This window comes from Cottoperca gobio, chromosome 17 (assembly GCF_900634415.1).
Source record: "Cottoperca gobio chromosome 17, fCotGob3.1, whole genome shotgun sequence".
NCBI classification, from domain to species: Eukaryota; Metazoa; Chordata; class Actinopteri; order Perciformes; family Bovichtidae; genus Cottoperca; species Cottoperca gobio.
Genome location: NC_041371.1, coordinates 17,259,890 through 17,280,543, shown reverse-complemented (window position 1 = coordinate 17,280,543; position 20,654 = coordinate 17,259,890). Strand labels below are relative to the sequence as shown.

General features: G+C 40.1%; 1 protein-coding gene across 4 annotated transcripts in view; it reads left to right on the top strand.

Moving 5' to 3' along the window:
- Positions 1–943: 943 nt before the first annotated feature.
- The window catches only part of ctnnd2b (catenin (cadherin-associated protein), delta 2b), a 161,910-nt gene continuing 142,199 nt past the window's right edge, over positions 944–20,654 (top strand). For all 4 annotated transcript variants that reach the window (XM_029453413.1, XM_029453414.1, XM_029453412.1 and 1 more), the window contains exon 1: positions 944–1,166. The gene's annotated coding sequence lies outside the window, so the exon portion shown is untranslated. The remainder of the gene's footprint in view (positions 1,167–20,654) is intronic.

The window sequence follows — 20,654 nt, the reverse complement described above, 5'->3', positions numbered from 1 at the left end:
AGAGAGGCAGAAAGAGAGGGAGACAAATATAGATAAAGCCAGAGATAGAAAAGAGTCAGAGGATAAACAGAGCTCAGTTCAAAAGAGTTACAAACTTTTTCCAGTCTTCATTTGTGTTCTAACTCCCCCTAGTAAAGCCTTTGTCCTGATTTGGCATGTGTGTCTGTGCGTATATTGTACATTCTATTCTAGCTTATTTAACAAAGGGGGAAGATCTGGTTTCAAAGGACACAGAATGGGTTGGAAAATGTTAAGGAGGAAGCAAAAGAAACTATTTTCTTGAAACTGTTGACTTTTGCAATTCAACATAACTGACAGACACTGTTGTAGGGTTAGGGTAAGTTGTAGACGATAATGTGTTATCGACTTATACGATATGTGAACACAAGCATAATGATTTTTACCTTATCTACATATCGTACGATATATGGTCATGACTTCGTTACATCGAACCTTTAAAAAAAAGCCTCCAGTGGACAGGTGTTGGAAATGAGCGTTTTGCTACAAACACCAAACGCAGTGCATCTTATCATCGTGCATACATATATTACATGTTTTTGAAAGAAGCGTAACTAATTGTGATTTTAGTTGGACTTGCTTGCTTATTTGTGAAACCTATAAGCTAAATGATGTCCTTACGTAGGCTACCTGCAGTATATCGTGATTTATTTTTGCTTTTGCTGCTGCTGCCTCTCTGTGGCATCATTCACCCCCCATATAATAGTTCCTCTCATCCCCGGTGGGTGTCGCTGCTGACACTGGTACCCAAGGATGGGGGGGGGGGGTGTTGTATTGTGAACGAGAGAGAGAGAGAGAGAGAGAGAGAGAGAGAGAGAGAGAGAGAGAGAGAGAGAGAGAGAGAGAGAGAGAGAGAGAGAGAGAACCTCTGCTCTGCCGCTCTTCCTGCCTCCTCTCCTGTGCGCAGCGCTCCGGCCCGGCCGCTCCTTCCTTCCTCATTTCCTCCCCACAGCTGGCTCTCTCCTCTCGGATGCTGGCTCTGCCTTCTCCTCTCACACGCCGCGCTGCTGGACCAAATGCTCCGGACGGTGGAATGACTGACTACCTGTTTTGCATGGTCTGAATTTCGGGGAAATCGCACGTCGGAAAGGAGGGGAGTCAAGAGGGAAAAGGGAGGCTCTCCATCCCCCGAGGGAATTTATTTTACAGTAAGCAGGCGCAATGTCATTCCAGTTTCCTCATTCCGCTCGCCTCACACCTCCCATCTGTGCAAATGCTTGAAAAATGCTAGAATGTAACAGCCTTCTGGGAATACGGCTGGCTGTTGTGTTTTGTTCGAAGTGTGTGCCAGATGTTTTTTTTGTTGCTATTTTATGTTTATTCCGAGGCGTGGTATGGAATGTGTGTTTTTTTATTTGTATTATGATGCGCTAAAGGGCTGTGGTGCGCTTGCATTGATCGCGGACTGAAAATGGAAACCCCCCCATCCATCCATCCCGGGGTGTGTGGGGTCGGGTGAGCAGGGGGGTTGGGGTTGGCTGATGCGAAAACGGTATTACTTTCAGATTGACCTAAATGTGAGCGATAGTCGTACGATTATCACAGGTGGCAGCGGCTCATCGTGGCCGGCTGCTCCGTCTTTGTGTCGCCTTTGCAAGGCGATGCTGGGACGATGAGAATATGTGTTTCTCCTCAGCCATCAGCAGGCATGTGAAGTGGATGAAGAGCACCTTTGGTGCCTGCGCGCTCCAGCTCCGGCCTGCCTGGCAGCTTCAATCGCTCCATGTTGATCACTAAAAACACCACAGTGTGTTTCCGATCAGCTCCAGGCTGTGTCTCTTTCCCACTGTAGAGTAAATAATCTCATTCATCACATTGCCAAAATGATTGTGTTTCAACAGAGAGCATCATCATTTTTGCTCTCGTTAATTGTGTGTGTATTTCTGCTCTGTGACCTGGCAAAAATCGGGGCCTGTTCTTGCCTACTGAATTAGCCCTCACAGAGCCTTACATCTCCAGTCACTGTGGCTTGCATGGCAGTTTATGATGCCTCATTTAAAGTTAATTCCTGTGTTTTCTCTTAAGGGCAATCGTGTTGTAGATCACAGATCACTCCCTAGAGGAGGAGCTACGCAGCGCAAATACGAAGTTTAATGTGATGGACATTGGGGGGTTGGGGGAAGCCAGAGAGATGCCTCTGATTAAGTCAGCAGAGCAGACTGTGTATGGCAGTGAAATGTCCTACTAAATTGGTTATCAACAGGCTGCTTATTTCATATTGACCATTGTGCATGTTGTAGCAGATGTTTTCCATTAAGACAAACATGACAAAGATCAGTGGATAGGGCAGTGCAAAAACGAGCTCAGTGGTGATGTGTGAATAGCTATTGAGGCGAATAGCAGAGAACGGATTCTAGTTCCTCTGCCTTTTAATCTCTGTATCCTGTGGGTGATATATGCAACCTCCCACTAGACCAATGGAGAAACCCACAGCTCATATTATAACATTATATAAGATTCTATAACACTGCAACCAATCAAAACGGATCAGGTGTCAAATTGTAGCAATTTATTCTTCATATCATATAGCTGGTATGTTTTAAGACAAGACTGTGGTTCTAGTGTTTGTTCTGATTCCTCACTTTCTCCAGTGTCCCAAAATGTTGGCATGTGACCCTTTAAAGGAATAGTTCAACATTTACAGAGCTACGCCTGCTGGCTTTCTTGCTGAGAGTTTGAGAAGAAGGTCGATACTTCGCTCGTATTTCTATGCTAAATATGAAGCTATCGTTAGCTTAGCTTAGCAAAAAGCCTGGCTCACCCAAAGGTAACAACATCTGCCTTCCAGGGCCTCTGAAGCTCACGTATTAACACTTTCTCGTTTGTATAATCTGTACACAAAATGCAGTGTAAAAATGAGAGGGCGGTTATGTGCAGATTTATTTCTTGGTCGAATACGGTACAATTTTGTATTTTAAGGACCAATATGTGGTTTCAATTTTCTCGTCTAACTCATGGCAAGAAAACGAATTTCCCAAAATATCAAACTTTTGATTCAAAATGAAGCAATGTATACTTGTGACTTCTTGTTGAATGTGTCTGGTTTCTGAGCCGTATGTGGTCCCCTTCTCAGATTATGTTTATTTGAGTTTTTAGAGACCTAAAGAGATACAACCATCCTGTATTACAATCTTGCAGGTTCACCACCTTCATGTTAAGAACCACTGATTTAACACTATCTGGCAAAATACCTTCTTTTCCCAAATCTTGCTGCATGCAAGATAACACACTAAACAGCATTACAGGAAGCCAGAAGTCTTCAGAGTGCCTGCTACTCTGGGGTGTGAAAAGTGATGCACGCCGCAATGGTTCACAGAGGTGTAAAGAGCGCGCCATCATTTGTTTTCCCAAGGACTCGCCTGGGCTGCTGCAGCCTCAACAGGCTTCATTAAGTTTCTACGAGGCGTGAATTACTGGCCCTAATGAAAAAGGGGTTTTAAGGATTTCTCAGGTTTGACCATCATTTCTATTGGTTATAGTAACATCTACCCAAAATATTTTCTGGGATTGGGATCATAGTGAGAGCGCTAAAACAAAGATGACATGAGCGGTCAGACTACAGGTTTATTTGGAGGTAAAACTGATTGCACCCGGAGTGTTTGTAGTAATCGCTGTATGCAATTCTAGCGGTAGGCTGAAGTTGAACCAGGAGCTAACAGCTTGTCTTTCTTGCCCTCTGGGATTATTTTTTAGCGATGTTACTATGTTGCCAGATCTCAGCAATTAACCTGGTGTGAACACTGTTATTATATACAATAGAAATAATAGCCAACACTATAAATAAAAGCTGTCCTTTAACTTTGTAGTTGCCTAATTACAGTGGCGGCTTCAAAGGTGAAACATAATTAGGTTGCATGCCAGTTAGCAGTATTTGCCATTGATAACAAGGTGTGGCAATCAGCAGTTTAATGTGTGAACATACACACAAGGAGCACAACATCTGAAGCTGTTAGATCATCTGTTCTTTAAACTGCAGGCGTATCAATCCAAAAACTGCTAAATTATTCAATACCACAAGGAGTACAGTGTAAAAAATCAAGAACAACTGCAGTGAGAAAGAAAAACAGCATTCACTAGTTGAGGTGATTACAGACACTGTAAAGTATATAGTATATATTACTACTTAATTAGTATGAGACATCATATGACCCACTTCGGTAGCAGCATTAGCATGCTTTTGTGACTTCAAAGTTAAAGTTGTTAATGTTGTTTTTCATGAGTTGTATGTGTGTGTGTGTGTGTGTTTTAATATTTTCCCCCTGTAGACTTGTATGTAAGATTATATAGATAAACTGGGGAATTATTGATGGTGTTGGTAATATTAGTGGTAGTGCTTATTATTAGGATTATGTAAATACTTTTATAAAAATGTAATATCATTTCATAATATTTACTTATGTCAAATGATGATATCCATGGCTCAACATCGTTCTACTACTACTATTGCTACTAATTAGCACCTTTATGTTATTACAAGCCGAGATGCGTTTTGTTTAGAAATCATTCACTACCTATGTGAATCAGCCGTCTATTGTCCCAACCTGATAATCTCTGCTGATAACCTTGTTCAGAAAGAGAGACACATGGCAAGAGAGAGAGAGAGAGAGAGAGAGAGAGAGAGAGAGAGAGAGAGAGAGAGAGAGAGAGAGAGAGAGAGAGAGAGAGAGAGTGTGTTCCCAGGTCATTGTATTGCAATCATGGCTGCAGCTGATTCATATCGCAGGTGGCGCTTCAGTGAGTAGATGGGGACTAAAGGTTGCCTGGTCAACAATCTCTTTATTCCTTGAACTGTTCAGAGCAGAATCATCAGACATCATTGCCAACGTTTACTTCCCAGGCTTAATAATAATAATAATAATAATAATAATAATAATAATAATAATAATAATAATAATAATAATAATTTATGTAGCACTTTTAAAAACAACATTCTAAATTGCTGTTAAAAAAAGCAAAGCAAAGATTAAGACAACAGTAAAATATTGTTAAAAGAAAACTGAAATAATTGTATTCGTAAAATAATGAAATTAAATCCAACAGCATGACTAAAAACATAACATAGTGGTAACCACATTTAGAATTTACTGGTGGCATTATTGTTGTCCAATTTAAAGATATCTACCCTCTCTTACATATTCAATAAATTAATAATGTATAGTCTTCGGTCGTTTCAGTGCAGTGTAATGTAACAAACTGGGTTTTAAGGCAAGGTCACTGCACATTTACTGCTACCACCATGAATGATGCTGAATAACCATCAACTTTGTGCAACTCTGTTTGTTGACCTCTCCAAGACCTTAGAAATAGTGGATCTCTCATCCTCTTATATAAACCCTCCGCTGTTGCATTTGACTGTAAAGCGTTATAGTGTGTGGTCACTGGGAATACACATTCTTATTGATTGTTTTTGAGTTTTGAGTATTTATGCAGGATTCCTTCAATATTTGGTTTGAGCTCCACTCCTGTTGTTAATGTAATTTATTAACATTTATCAATTGCAATTGAAAAGCAACATACTTGCAGATTATACTCTACTGTTGGCCTTTAGGACCACAATTTACATTTAGTTGTCTACAGCTTGATTTTTTAAGTTTTGCTTCCTAAAATATGAGGCGCACCTGTCCACCAATGCAACCTCCACGCCCTTGTTACACAAAGAGCACGCTACTTTCTGCATTAACAATGAAGAGAGACCAGGTAACTCGACTAACCTCGGTGAAGAAAAAAATCCTGAGTGCATATAAATGAAGTCACCCATGAAGGTCTAACAGAGCCTGTGTTGACCCGTGTTGTATACACAGAATATTAATACCTACAGCACTGATCAGGTGCAACAATCAGGTGACCACCAACCATTTCCTCTGGCTGCAGTTTCCACTTGTGGGTCTGACTGTTTCACTAATGGATGATGACAAATAACAGCTGCACTTTGCTTCCCTGTCTCAGGCAGTGGTTTCCCCTCTACACCGCTGCCCTAAGAGGAGAGAGGAGCAGAGTGGGAGCTATGGAGAGGGTAATGGTTGTTTGTCGGGCACATCATTTTGTCACTTGAGTTTTGTTCATTTTAGTCGATGGTTGAGTGTGCACTTTGCAACTGGAAAACTTGCAGAATCGCTTCGCAACTATATTTACTAGGGCACCTATGTGGTTGTGTATTAAAACGTTTTGAGTAAAAACGCGACCATGTCTGCCTCGCTCAAAAAACATGGAAAAAGAAAAAGCCAGAAGAGCACCACTGCAACACATTAGCAAATTATTGAGCAATGGATACATGATAAGCACCTTTCATCTCCGTGTTAAACCAAGTTCAGGCCAAGACTGTCATCATTGTTTTGAGTAAGTCCACCATCCTCTCAGCGTCTGGCAAAGACCAGACCCCGCGTGTCCCTCTGCACCGACGGAGACAATAATACTCCTCCTAATGCACCTCTCATTCCATTGCTCACCCAATCAATCCCCCGTGGAGTGGGACATTGCCAAGTTGTGGTTGCCAAGTTGTGGTTGCCGTGGCAACAGGAACTCTGGTTTGCTGTGATGTCAGCCAGGTGCGGCGTGGCAGTTTGGGCTCTAACAAGGCCGACCCTTGTTGGGGATAATGAGCAAGACTGTGCTGTCATGGCGATGACTATGTGTATGAGGGGAGGTCAGCGAGGGTCGACTCCCAATTAGCTTGGAGTGTGTGAGGGAGAGGGTGAGTGGGCGGGAGTTTGATGGGAAAGTTCTGATTTTTACTGTATGTTTGGACAAATGCTCATTTCTGCAACATGTGAAACAAATATTGTGGCATATGTAGCCTATTAATAAAACAACCGAATGGCAATTGAAAAATGTTTATTTAACAATTAGGAAACTATTAAGTGCTGGGTATAGTTTTTATACATAGGTTTTGCTATACAGATGCCGATACCTGAGTTTCAGTACCAATACCAAATTATAAGAGTAATATGTTTTATGTTGCATTGCTTGTGTTACTCAGCACAGCTCCGTCAAAGGTGACTTAAACAAGTCCAAATCTTCTACACCCACACATCATATCTGTCTGTATTTAAAGTGTAAAAGATACATGATAGTTCAACAGGCAGTCAGCCTACCGTTTGGAGGCATTTTCTGACCACCAACACTTAGCTTAACGTTAGCCCCGGTGACTGCACGCAGCACTCACTTTCATGAACACAGACGTCCCATCCTTACGTTGAAGCTATGTTAACAAACATTCAAAAGTCTGGACAAAACCAGCCATTTCCTTAATGTAGGCATACCAGTGGCTAACTTTACCAAGCTAATACATACCAGACTAGTCGGTCCAATGAACATGAGATGAATGAGATACCAAATCAATTTTTCCTCCTCCAAGAACGTTTTGTTTCCGGTTCGGTTCTGTTTGATTGTTTGTCAGCAGGATTCCGATAAAATCACAGGGGAGGATACACTAATTATTTTTCACTTTCATTAACGTTGCAAGATAGAGCATGGCAGAGTTATGCGCTCTTCGAGTGCCCTTGTAGTATAAGATGGTATAAGAATGTTTAATTATTTAAAATGTACTTACACTTATCTTTTTAATACCTCAGCCATACCAACTTTGTCTTTATTTTCTTATTTTTAAATCACGTGTCAGCATTAGCCATCAAGGCAATGTCTCAAAGCTCTAAAATTAATGCAGAATGCCAAATATTAAAACTACCTTCCATTCTTCACAGTCAATGTCTCATTTGTTTTAAATTAGGCTATATAAACCCTTGTATGGCCATGCTCTGTCCTTTATTCAGCCCTCATGATTTCAGTGCTGAAAAGTACACACATTAGGTAGCAGAGCCTCCGGACCTATTTACCTGCTGACAATCTATTTCACAGAAAAAGTCGGTTGTTTCTATTTTGCATGCTCAAATGTAGTGTGACTTTGCATGCCCTTGTCTTTGGTGTTTTTTGTTTTGTGTGTGTGTGTGTGTGTGTGTGTGTGTGTGTGTGTGTGTGTGTGTGTGTGTGTGTGTGTGTTTTAAACTGGGTGGGCATTGGAGGATTGGCTGCTGCCTGTCAGCCGCTCTTTGTTCTCAAATGCCTTTAGAGTTTATGAACTCTTATGTGTAAGTGGGCCTTACATAATTACAAATGAGCTTCTTATCCATAACGCTGCTGAGAGAAAGCCCTTATGTCCTGCAGAGATTTTTGGAGCTGTGCAGTAAAAAAATCAATAGAAATTAGACAGATTGTGGTGGTCAAACACCCATTCATCACTTATCACCTTGATGAGAACAAGTCTCCCAATGCTTTATTTTTCTGCCTGTGTTCTTTGGCTATGGCCGAGGATGAATACATACAGATCGTTTCACAAATGGTGGAAGAGAGAGAATTTTCATCTGGGTGGGGAATGAATGGTCTTGCTGACGGCATTTTAAGCCCCCTTTGTTTTAAACTTTGGTCCTTTTTGTGTCCAATTTAAAACAATACATTTGTGCTTCATATGTGCAATTAAACGCTGGAATTACTCATCAAAGATTTGTTTGCATTTGTTCCTGTGATGGAAATGAGTGAAAGTGATATTTTCTTCTGTGTCCCCCAAATCCCCCCCCCCTTGGCGCCATTGTTTAGTTTTTTACCGTGTTGGTTGTTTAAGTTCTGCTGACATGGTGGTTTGAGTGGGGTCTGTTGCATGGTGTCAGTATAATCGTTTGCTTCGGGCTGTGTCCTTCATTGTTTTCTGACCTAAAACACATCCACTCTTCTAACACCCAAAATGATCCGAAGTGGACATTCTATGTGAGGAAATGACGACTCTACCAAGGAAATATGATTACGGTGAAAAAGACATAAAAAAACATAAGTATGAGGGGATGTTAGGTTTTCTCTTTCTCTGACAGTTTTTTTTATTTCATAAGCATTTTTTAAACTTTAAAGGGCATTTTTGTGCCCCAGGACCTCATTAATTTCTAACCCTGTGCAAGCATTTGCTTGCTTGCAGGTTTTGTATGAGTGGGTTTGAGTGTTTGTGTGTACGCGTGTAGTAGAGGAAGTGGCGTAAGGCCAGTGCAGCCCAGCTTTGTCTGGCTTTAATGCCTCTTCATTCACTGTACTCACATCCAGCCAGCGCCCTGACAACAACTAATCTCCTCTTTATCTTAAAGGTTTGCTCAGCACTTTGGCATCCCATTCAGACGGGTGCATTCAAAGATTTCAGGCAGCAAAGCGGCACTCTTCATTGACTGCTCTAATATGTCCATTAGTCGCCATTGTTCTCTGGAGTAGTGAGGTTGGTTTAGCTCCAACCTTTCTCTAACCTACCAGTGGTGGAATTTTCAGACAGGCTTTAGCTGCTTTCCTTTGAAACACTGAATGATTCCTGAAGACTTCGGTGATCCACTGAGTTTTCATCTAGGAACACCAGCAGGTCAAATATCTTAAAGCACACAATTTTGAATATTCATGTTTGGTTTTCTTTAAATGATGACTTTTAATAACTTTGGGGATTTCTTGACTTTTCCTCTAGCACCACCATGAAATTGACATTTGTGGTTTTATGTGAAATATCCCAACAGCTGTTGAATGGATGTTGTGAAATTTGCTTCAGACATGCATGTTCCCCTCAGGATGAATTGCAATAACCTTTGTGATCTCTCAACTTTTCATCTAATGCCACCATCAGGTCAAACATTGTATTTGTCTATTACTTTGGTTTATGACCAAATACATGCAAAACGTATGGCATTGTCATCATCCTCATCTTATTACTAATAAACACGTGTCTGCATGTTATCAAGCTAAAGGATGTGGTTACATGATAGACATTATACTTTCTAAACATCAGCATAATGATGTTAGCAATTAGCTTAAAGCGCTGATGTGCCTAAGACCCAGAGATGCTAGCATAGCTGTAGACTCTTCTTTTTTTGGGTCACTGCACTTTATTTTCAAACCTCGGTAATTTGAAATGTGTTATCTTTGCATGTGTGTGTCCATTAACCTTCGTTTATTCACATTTTGTCATCACAATAGCCAGGATGAGGTGATGAGTGTGCAAACATTGGGACCTTTTGTGCTTGAAGAAGATATTAGTCATCCGATTTGTTGCTTTATCAAACAGCCCTGGCTATAAATGACCTGACAATACTTTCCCTGCACACAATAAACAACCTTTTTATACCCAAGATAACGAAAGAAGTAATTGTGGATTATGTTTTTTTGTTCTGGAAATTAGTCATATGTGAAAACATTAACAAGTCTAATTAGCTGGAAAGGTCTTGGTATGAGATAGTTAGATGCAAAACAAGCAGTGCCAATAATAAGGGGTGTCGTCAACCCCCGGCTCACTGAAGGCCACGCCCATGCTGTTTGTATACCGCTCTGAATTTGGGATTTTGAAACGAGTGCTGTCATTGATCTGCCTGGCTGTGGCTACACACACCGATGCAATCAATAGAAACCCACCTGAAACTCACCTTTTAGTGAATGAGCATATGATTGTGTTTCCATAATCCCTAATTCATCTTTTTAGATCAGTGGAGTTTTGCTTTTACGTTTACCTTGCATGATTTTATGCAAACCTTGCGCATTAGGAAACTCATTAGAATACAGATTGTACTTGTTGAAGTTTTTTTTTTCAGTTCATCTGGGACAAAGAAAAGATTGAAATATTTTATTCAGCTTTGATGTCAGAATGAAAACAGGACATTTACACTTGGGAAATAGAACAAGATGAAAATGTCATGAAATCAAAGAAGCTTATACTTTTTATGACTGCTGTGAATCTACCATCGGACAGTCTCTGTCAGCTATGCAGAACTTTTTCGAGTGTTTTATCACCAGACCAAAAACGGCTCCAGCTTTTGGGAGCTGCTGATTGAAAATGTCACACACTGCCTCCTTGAAGACAGGCCGGGAACCCAGAATGAGCTTCTGAACATAGCTCAAAGGAAATATTTTCTCTCAGACCTTTAAACTTTGACTAATACGGATTTGTCAGGTTGAGCTTAGTGTCTCACTGATGACTAAGCATTGTGTCTGACTGAGAGATGAAGAGACTTTGCAGTTTATTGGCTAAGGGTCAAATCCCTGAGAGATTTTCACTCAGCTGGCTAACATACTGCACTCCATGTGTTCAAGTTAGAGCTGGGAATTCCTTATTTGCACTCCTCTCAGCTGCTGTAGTAAAATAACAGTGTGTCCTCACTTATCTAAGCCTTCAGGGTAAGTTAATGAATCTCATTGATTTGTTGTAGTGAAATAGCACTGTGTCCTCAGTTAACTCGCTTTCAGCTTCATTAATGAAAGACATTGATTAGATAATGATAAGCTGGATGTATGTGTATTAGAGTGCGGCTCAAGGCACATATTTATGGCAGAACCCAAGTCCGAGAGAGTAGTAACCGAACCGACCCGAGCCCGACGCAGTCAGCTGATTCGCTGGGTTTGTGTTACCCTGACACGCAATTGTTGTGACTATGGTTACAGCATTTATTAACAGTCACGAAAATAACAAACCTACAGCACTGAACGAGAATCAGCCCAACACAGACAGTAGGTCCATCATTTTTATTTATGTTTTACTAGTGGTCAACAGATTTGGTTTTTGCATCCGATAAAACAATTTATTAAGAAAATAAATAAATACATTTCATTAAATTAAAGACACAACTTAAACTTAAACCAACATATATTTAATATTGTTATTGTCTGTATAATGTCCACAGGTAATCACAAAAGCTAATTTTGTAATAAACAACAACAACGTTTGAATGAAAAATAAATAGACTTTTAGTTAACTTTACAATAGCATTTATCAGCATATAGCAGCATCTCCTCTTTTTCTGAGAGGCAATGAACATTTGTAAACTTATATAAATAAATAAACAATGTTAGTGTAGTGGCCTTCCCTTGTGTTGTCGCAGTGAAATACTATAATAAATAAATAATCTTCCTCACGAACGCAGGAGTCGGCCGATTATCGGTCTACCACTAACTTTTACACCATATTTCAACTAAAATTAACGTGAAGCACCAACTTAAGTAGGCCGAATCTCAACATCATTTGTGGTCAGGTATCCACACTACATCTGCTAGATCTTTATATTATAGGATATGTGTGACTCCAACTTTCCTCTTTGTCCTTCTTACATTAATATTCATCACATTTGATTTCCAGACAACCCATGAGTTATTCAAAGAGTCATGTTGCATTTACAGTCATTTAAGTGCTTGACTTACATCCGCACAGCAGTACTTTGAGCTAAGTGCTGTTGTCAGTATGCAGGCATGCTCACAATGACAATGTTAACATGTAAGGATTATCATGTAACACATTAGTTTTAGCATGCTAACATTTGCTAATTAGCACTAAACACAAAGTACAGCTGTAAGTACATGGATACCAAATTTCATGGCAATCCATCCATCAGTTGTCGAGACATTTCACTTGAACGACAAATGTCAACACCATGCTGGTACTGACTAAATAGAGCGGATAAGTCAGTAGGATTCATCCTCTGGGCACCAACGATGTTTGTACAAAGTTTTGTGGCAATTCACCCAACAGTTATTAAGATATTTCAGTCTGGACCAAAGTGGTGGACCAAATGATTTGCGATCCAAAGAGCCTCGTCGCTAAGTTGGACCTTAACAGTTTTTCTGCATTCTCATTTTCCTCGCATATGTTTTTCTTGAAGATTTGTCTCAGTTCCACTTTCTTTACTCTCCCCATGTTCCTCCCTTGCCTCTCTCTCTCCACCTCTTCCTTCAAAGATCCTCCATTTTAAAAGTCTGAAAAGTGCACGTAGATGTCCTTGTTATTTGATGCAACAAACAATCACAATCACATTCATTCGTCTGCCTCATGAAATCAGTTCCCGCTAGTGTTTTAGCCTGCTAGCTTTAGCATGGAGGCCGTGTTTGTGTGTAATTATATTACATTTAAACATGTTCTATAAAGTCACTGTTATTATTGTCTTTCCTGTACAACTCTGAGAATACTTGATGTGGCTGAACATGCGTGGCTCTTTCTTTTCTATTTAAATTGCCCCACGTATGGGGATCTAGTCTCCTACCACTTGAAACATGTGGCTTAGGCCTGACCTCTTAAGTGAAAGCATGGAGAGGAGAAACTATTAGATAGCAGTAAGGAGAGCAAGGAAGTGGATACAAGTGCAAAAGAAGGCAAGAAGAGGCTTTATGTACGCAGTGAACATTCTTCACCAGTGACTGAGGGAGCAACTGACACATGAAATATGAGAGACAGTAGCACTCTCCACTATTTATAGCACTGCAAGAGAGAAAGAGAAGGATGGAGAAAGCGGCCACACCACATACACTTCAGGGCACAGTTAGCATCATTTTTTCATTCGCTAAAGAGGAATTGCGGCCAATTTTTAGAATGCACATATGTCACGGCAATGGCATCGGACAGGCCAGTCCGCGTTTGTGAGCATATACAAGTTCCTTCCATAGTGAGGAGCTAAATAAGTCTCAGGCCATCAGTTTTCTTTTTCAACTCACAGAGCTAAACACATGCTTGGGGGGGAAGCGCTGGTCATGGCTTTGTGTTGTCGCTTTGTGACGATTCAAACCCAACTGTAGCTCAGCACTGTTTTTGTACAAACTGCAAAAAATGTATCAGTGCTGCTGGGAACGCAACAGTATGTCCTGTTCTGCTGGAAATAATGATGAAAAGAAGCCAAAAGGAGGCGAGTCAAAGTGGGCACACAGCTTAAAGAATAATTCCAGTTATGTGATGTTATGTTTAGATGAAGCTTTGACCTGTGAGTAAGAGTCAAAAGAGGCTGGAAATCCTATTTTGGCTATTACTAGAAATAAGTTTGCTGTTAAAGGGCGGCTGTGATTATGTGATGGATGAGTACTCGGGGAACACTTATCATTAGACATCCTCTACAACAGCATGTGGTTTTTGAATTGGTTTGACCCCAAATTGCATAACATGTCAGTAATCATGCCAAAGAAGCATAATTGGAGGAAGACTTATATCCTTATGCCCATCCTTCCACTTTTACCTCAACAATAAATCCATGTTCCTTCTTTGTTTTTCTTTGAATAAGTACCACTTCTGCAGATTAAAAAATGCTGAGTGCTTTTGGACTGCTCTTTGCTTCTTGACATTTCATTTATTTTCACAGTGCCCTGACTTGCATCATGCTGTCCAAAACCCCAGTCAGCTCAGCTGCGTGATGCTGCTGTTCTCATGCTTGGAGTCAAAGCCGAGGGCAATTGCACCTCTTTGATGCTCCCTGCTTTCCATAAGATATTTCTCAAGTGATGTAATTCTTTCTGTCTCTAGTAGTGCTCTGGGGTGGTGATGGTGATGCTGGCAGTGCTGCGAATTGCAATGGGAAGCCTTTGTACCGAAGGCTCTATGGTCAATGTTTTTCCTCCCTTAATTTATGTTCTGTTTAAGTGCTGAACACAGTCCAGAGATACCAGTGGACTATGCTTACAATGGAGTTTACTCCAAACACTATGCCATTTTTACAGTTATCTTTTTGAACATAGGCTTTTTCTTTCAATTCATTAACTTTTATGGCTTTACATAGCTGTAGAGATGAAGCCCATCACAATAAATTTAATTGGGAACCCACATTTTATTTTATATACAAGATTAATTAGATTACAAGATTAAATAATAATATTTATAATAAACATTACTTTAATATTGTTATAGACATAAAAAAAACAAGCTAGACTAGATCATGAGGAAAAATAAAATCAATAATTTCAACCCTTGTCCTCTCCTGCCTTGTAGATTTCTGGTATTCGGTCATACATTTGGTTTATGACCAACTTCCTGCAAAACATTGCCTTTTTTTTAATCTCAGATGTACTTTGTGTTTAGTGCTAAATGAAAATAAAATCTTAGCATGCTAATATGGTAAACATCACTTGCTTAACATTAGCATGTTAACATCATCATTGTAAGCATGTTAGCATCTGAGTAACATGTAGTGAAGAGGATCAGAATAGAAGGTCATTAGCAGCAGCAGTGCTCTGCTTCTTATACTGTTTAAAGACAGGACGTTGTGTTAACAGTTGTTTCAGAGTTCAGGGGGTAAGAAGCAGTACACAATTCCTGCTGCTAAGCAACACTCGTCAAATATCTAATTAACTAGCCGTATTCATAAAAATAGAAATATAGTGATTTATATGAGGACTTGGGTGTGCACCATGGAGGGTTTTTAAAGCCATTTTTAAAGACTATTTTCACAGCAATGTAACTTTCTGTGTGGCTAAAGCAGACACATGTTCACTAGTTTCAGGAGTAATTGGTGGAGCGCATCAGTCTGGGTTTTATTGCTAGGATGTATCTTGGGTATATCATCCTTGAAACTCAGGAATTGAACCTGTGGTTTGAAAGACCCCCTCTGCAAATACAACTCTGCCCCACTTATTTACTTCACTGATGAGCATGTAAACCCTCAGGAGTTTAGATCTAAAGAAAAACACTCTGGCAGCTTCTTTCCCCTCGACAAAACGCCACAGTTTGTACAAAGCAGTTATCAAGTGTTTCAGCCTGTAACGTTCACTCCTGAATCCTCTCATTCACAAACGACTTTGTCATGCGTCTTCTGTCGTGGAGCAGTTTGAATTCCTTTGTGGGTGGAGGAGGGCAGTGCAAGTCTTAATTTGTCTTTGCACTGTGTTTATCACTGACGTTGTAACCTCTGTAATTATACCATGCGGTGAATCCGCTCCCGAACGTAGCTCACCCAGAGGATCTGTGGAAAATATGTATAATTCATGAAGCTGATTGTATTTTTAGATGCTCCGGTTGTTGTTTGGAGACAAGGATGTAGCGTTGAACAAGGCTACTTTGTAATGAAGATGAAGATCCAATCCTAGAGTGAACAGTTTGTTTTCCTCCTTTTTTAACTTCCGTCCACTGAGGTTGCTCTGAAAGAGGTGGATCCCTCCCTCTCTCTCTCTCTCTCTCTCTCTCTCTCTCTCTCTCTCTCTCTCTCTCTCTCTCTCTCTCTCTCTCTCTCTCTCTCTCTCTCTCTCTCTCAGGTTCCCCCTTCTGTATTTTCAAAGGTAAGAAAATCAACATCAGCCCCATGCTAATGTCATTCTTTATTCTTATTTAACTGATATTTTTCTTCCTAAGCTAAAACACTGAGCTCTGCAGTACCTTCAAAGCAGAGACATTCCATTACACTACATAAAAAATGTAATGTCTTAAGCTCTGAATTTCCCCGTTCATTAGAGTGGCATAATTTATATAAAAAACCTAGTAGTGCCTTCTTTCATTTTAAATTGGAGACAACTGACTACATGATGTGTAAGTCAGGAGGATCAGATCTTTATGAGCACTAATCAGAAGTCATCTCAGTGTATGCAAAACGATTCACTTTGCTGTTGAAGACTTTGTTCCTGTGAAAGGTGGATACCAGAGTGTGTGTGTGTGTGTATCTGAATTTGATTTCAGCATTTTATCGAACACAGTGGGAAACTTGGTGACCTCTCGGTATCTCTTCCTCCCTCTCATGTGTATGTGTTCATCAATAAGAACACATTAGCAGTGACCTGCAGTATTTGGAGGTCAGTTGTGTTGCCTGTGTGAAGGTCTCTCTCTCTCTCTCGCTCTCTCTCTCTCTCTCTCTCTCTCTCTCTCTCTCTCTCGCTCTCTCTCTCTCTCGCTCACTCTCTCTCTTCCTGGCGTGAGGTTATCCCGGGGTGCTTCCCTGTTGTTGTCCAATCAACTAGCCAGCAGGGGTCTCCATCGCAACTCTACACTCTCAGCCAATCTGAGACCAATGGAATCGGAGTGATCACAGGATCCGCTCGAGGAGGTGGAATTAATCTGCACAATTCGAGTGGAGAAAAGAGCCATGACCGAGCTGGAATAAAGCCACATTCTGTGGACATTGGGAGTCAGTGAGGTCGAGCACTGATGTTAGGTGATAAGGCCTGGCTCACAGTTGGCGTTCCAATTCCTTTCAAAGGTGTTTGATAGGGTTGAGGTCAGGGCTCTATGCAGGCCAGTGAACTTCTTCCTCACACCGACTGGAAAAACGATTTCTTTGTGGACCTGGCTTTGAACACAGGGGCATTGTCATGTTGCCCTTTCCCAAACTGGTGCTGCAAAGTTAGAAGCACACTATCGTCTTATCTAAAATTATTGTATACTGCAGCATTATGAGTCCCTTAATAGTAACTAAGAGGCCTATAAAACAGCCCCATACCAAAACACAAATGCATTGTCCACATAGACTGTATAAGTTGATCATTGTCATTGTGACGTCATCCATTGGTTTGTGTACTACAATTTTGAAGCCTTGAGTTTGACCTTTTGGCCGTCGGCATTTTGTTTTGTTTTTGACGGCAGAAGTGACACACAAACAAACACACAATGTGAAAGTGTTAAAGTTCTAAGACTATTGTAGTCTGAATTGGATCATATTTTACAAAATGAACATCATTGCATCATATGCAATGTTTATAAAGGTAACAAATCAAGTGAGAAGTAGGGTCATTTTCTCATAGACTTCTATGCAATCTTACACACGTATGTGACTGTCCACATACTTGTGGCCTTATAGTGTATATTTCTATTACCAACTACTGAATGTTCGTGCACACTCATTTAATGTATGTCAGTCAGCTCTTGATGATGCATATTCTCCTGAACTATTCTGTAATGAGAGTTGCTAATCAGCTAAGTGAACACAGCGCAGTCAGAGTGATGATTAGATTAAATGCAGAAGGTTCTTTCTTTCATTCTAGTAATATGTGATATAAGATTGTTTTTTATCTGACACAAATAACATAAAAAACTGTTCTTACTAGTTTCCCAGACTTAAAGAATGACCTTGAAATAACGTTCCTGAAATATTACGCCAAGATTCATCAATATGCGTGAGCTCTCTCCGACCCAGGATCAACACACATCCTGGGGATAAATCTGCGGTGGAGATTTGCATTTACTTGGCAGCAGTTTGAAAATGATTTCGTCAGGAAGTCTTCACTTGACAAGATCAAGAGTAAAATATTAGGTTTCATGTCTTAATTTGCAGACTTTTCAGTCAGATGATGACATGAATTCCACCAAATGAAAGATTTAAAAGCCTCATGAATATGATTTCCGAGTGTGTATAAAGTATGTCCTCACAAGTACATGTATAACAACAAAAGGAGAGGCATGCTGTGTGTGTGTGTGTGTGTGTGTGTGTGTGTGTGTGTGTGTGTGTGTGTGTGTGTGTGTGTGTGTGTGTGTGTGTGTGTGAAAAAGATTTGGCAATAGAAGGAAATGTGGAGGAAAAGCAATAGAGGGCATTGACTTTATTTCTGCTTTATGTCAGCGTTTAGAAAATGAGGAAACAAATAAAGTAATCCAGGAATGCTTATAAAACATCCTTCTTCAAAAGAAGCAGAAAAAACACGAAAACCGTTCCACCCCGGCCTTCTCTCATCCCCTTATCTTGCACTTCATGAGTATTAGAAATGTATTTTTTGTTGTCTATTTTCCTATGTTGCCCATACATACCCACAGTTTCAGAACTGTTAGAATGTCTTCCTTTTTGCTTTTCAATGGTCCAAATAACTCAGTTTAAGATGAAGTGGTTTTTTGTAAATCTTTTTCAAACCTGCATTAAATTATTTTTTTGGTCACTTTTAAAGTTGACAAGGCTAACTTGTTGCAGACCCAGAACTGCAGTCGTGTTTGTGTTCACCTGATCACACCTGGTAGGTCCAATATTTACTGATTTTAGCTCTGTTCTCTCCTGAAGGAAATATTTTAGAACTATTACACTGTATGACGTTGATGAGCGAGGTGAGAGTGATCCAAAACATATTGTATATTATTGGTCAGACAATAAAACTGCACTTTGATAGCTGTTTTATTCGAGTTGTTCCGACTTGAGGGGGCGTTCACGTGAATCTTCCCTTCTGGGAACTCTTTTTTGAACTCACATGAATGCAGTACAAATGCCCTATCTCGCAATGTTAACAATGTTAAAATTATACATAATTTGTGCCTCAGCCCGTGATTCGGATCTGTACCAAAATGTAATGGCTTCTTCCTTGGCCAATGCTACACCCGTCCACCAAGTTTCATGCAAATCGTGCCAGTAGTTCTTCTGTTATCCTGCTGACAGACAAACAGACTGACAGACAGACTCTCTCTCCTTGCTGGAGGTAATGATAGACAAACATATTACCAAATGACACAATACATCAGCAAGTATATAATAAGATAATTCACTTAACCGCTAGCTGCCATGGTGGTTTTGTTAATTCAACTACATACTTTAACTATCAGCAAGGCGACGTGAAGGAAACATGGGCACAAATATAACATTTTAACACTCCCTCACACAGATCACTGATTAAGGCTAGCACTGTTGTGACAAGATGTTTTCTGATTTAATTTGAGTCAGTCCCCAACAGACTGACTCAGTGTGCCGAGGTGAAGCTTCATTGACACAGTTGCTAAAGCAGAGCAACATATGGCGTGTGTCTGCGTGTGTACACTGATATTTAAGCATACTGACAGAGAGGCTAAAGAGTGACAAATGAGGGGTATCTGTGTGTCATATAGGCACAAGTCTATATGTTCTATATTTGTACAGTACATATGCTGTGTGCCGGTTTGTAGGCTATACTGTGGGTTGAATCATTATGTAATACTGATTTGCTAAAGAAGGTAGCAAAACTGACTGGATTTGTGGGATATTACTTTATGAATTTAGTATGTAATGTCCACACAAGTTTCATAGTATACAGAGTGGTCAAAACAATCACCTTAATTACCTCAAGGTTGTTAAAAGTTGATTAAGCTGAGGCAAAAACAGGTTTTCTTTCGTGCACCGGTCAATTTTGAGAGTTGAGGCTATTTCCATAACATGTCTTCTTACAGACTAGTGGAAAGAAACCATCCAAAACATACATTTAGGTGTTTATTTTACTCCTTTGTCTATTTATGTCACACAATACAAAGACATATCCACTATTCACCTGTGTTATTCCCCCATTAAAATTACTTTTATGTTAGGTGAAAGCAATGGACGGGTTTGCGAGTGACATTATCGTAAGATGTGTGCGCACGTGGAGGGTAGAAGACAATCCAGAAGTACTTATAGCTTATGGGAGATCAACATAAGACGTTGTTTTTGTGCCAAAAACTGCATGAATCGCAAAAGTAATTGGTGTAAAATGTCCAATATCCCAAGAAGAAAACCTCCCTTTCAGCTCATAATCCAAAAAAGTAGTTTATGATGCTTGCATATTTTTTTTAATGTTATTTGTGTAAGAGGGGGCTTCTGTGCTTAAAAGCTGTTCTGCATGATGAAGACTTGAAACACACACAGATAATTTCTTATTACCTGCGAGAGCCAACAGTGTACAGTCTCAGCGTTATCGCTGCTGCTAGCTGCTTGTTTCTCACTGGACTATGTGATGTTAGGTAGCTAAAGCTGACAGATGTCTGTCAAAGTAAACAAGGTTTGTGAAAAGTGAAGATGTGTGCCACGTATAAATGTACTTCCATAGAGAGATTTCACTGGTTTCCATCGAGTGGCTTCATTTCCAAATGCAGAAAATATATTTAAGATATCATGGCATTGTGATGAGCTTTCTATCCCGGTGCTGTAGCAGGTAAAGACAGATATAGCAGGCATTTTGTATGGCTTCATTCATATGTAGGA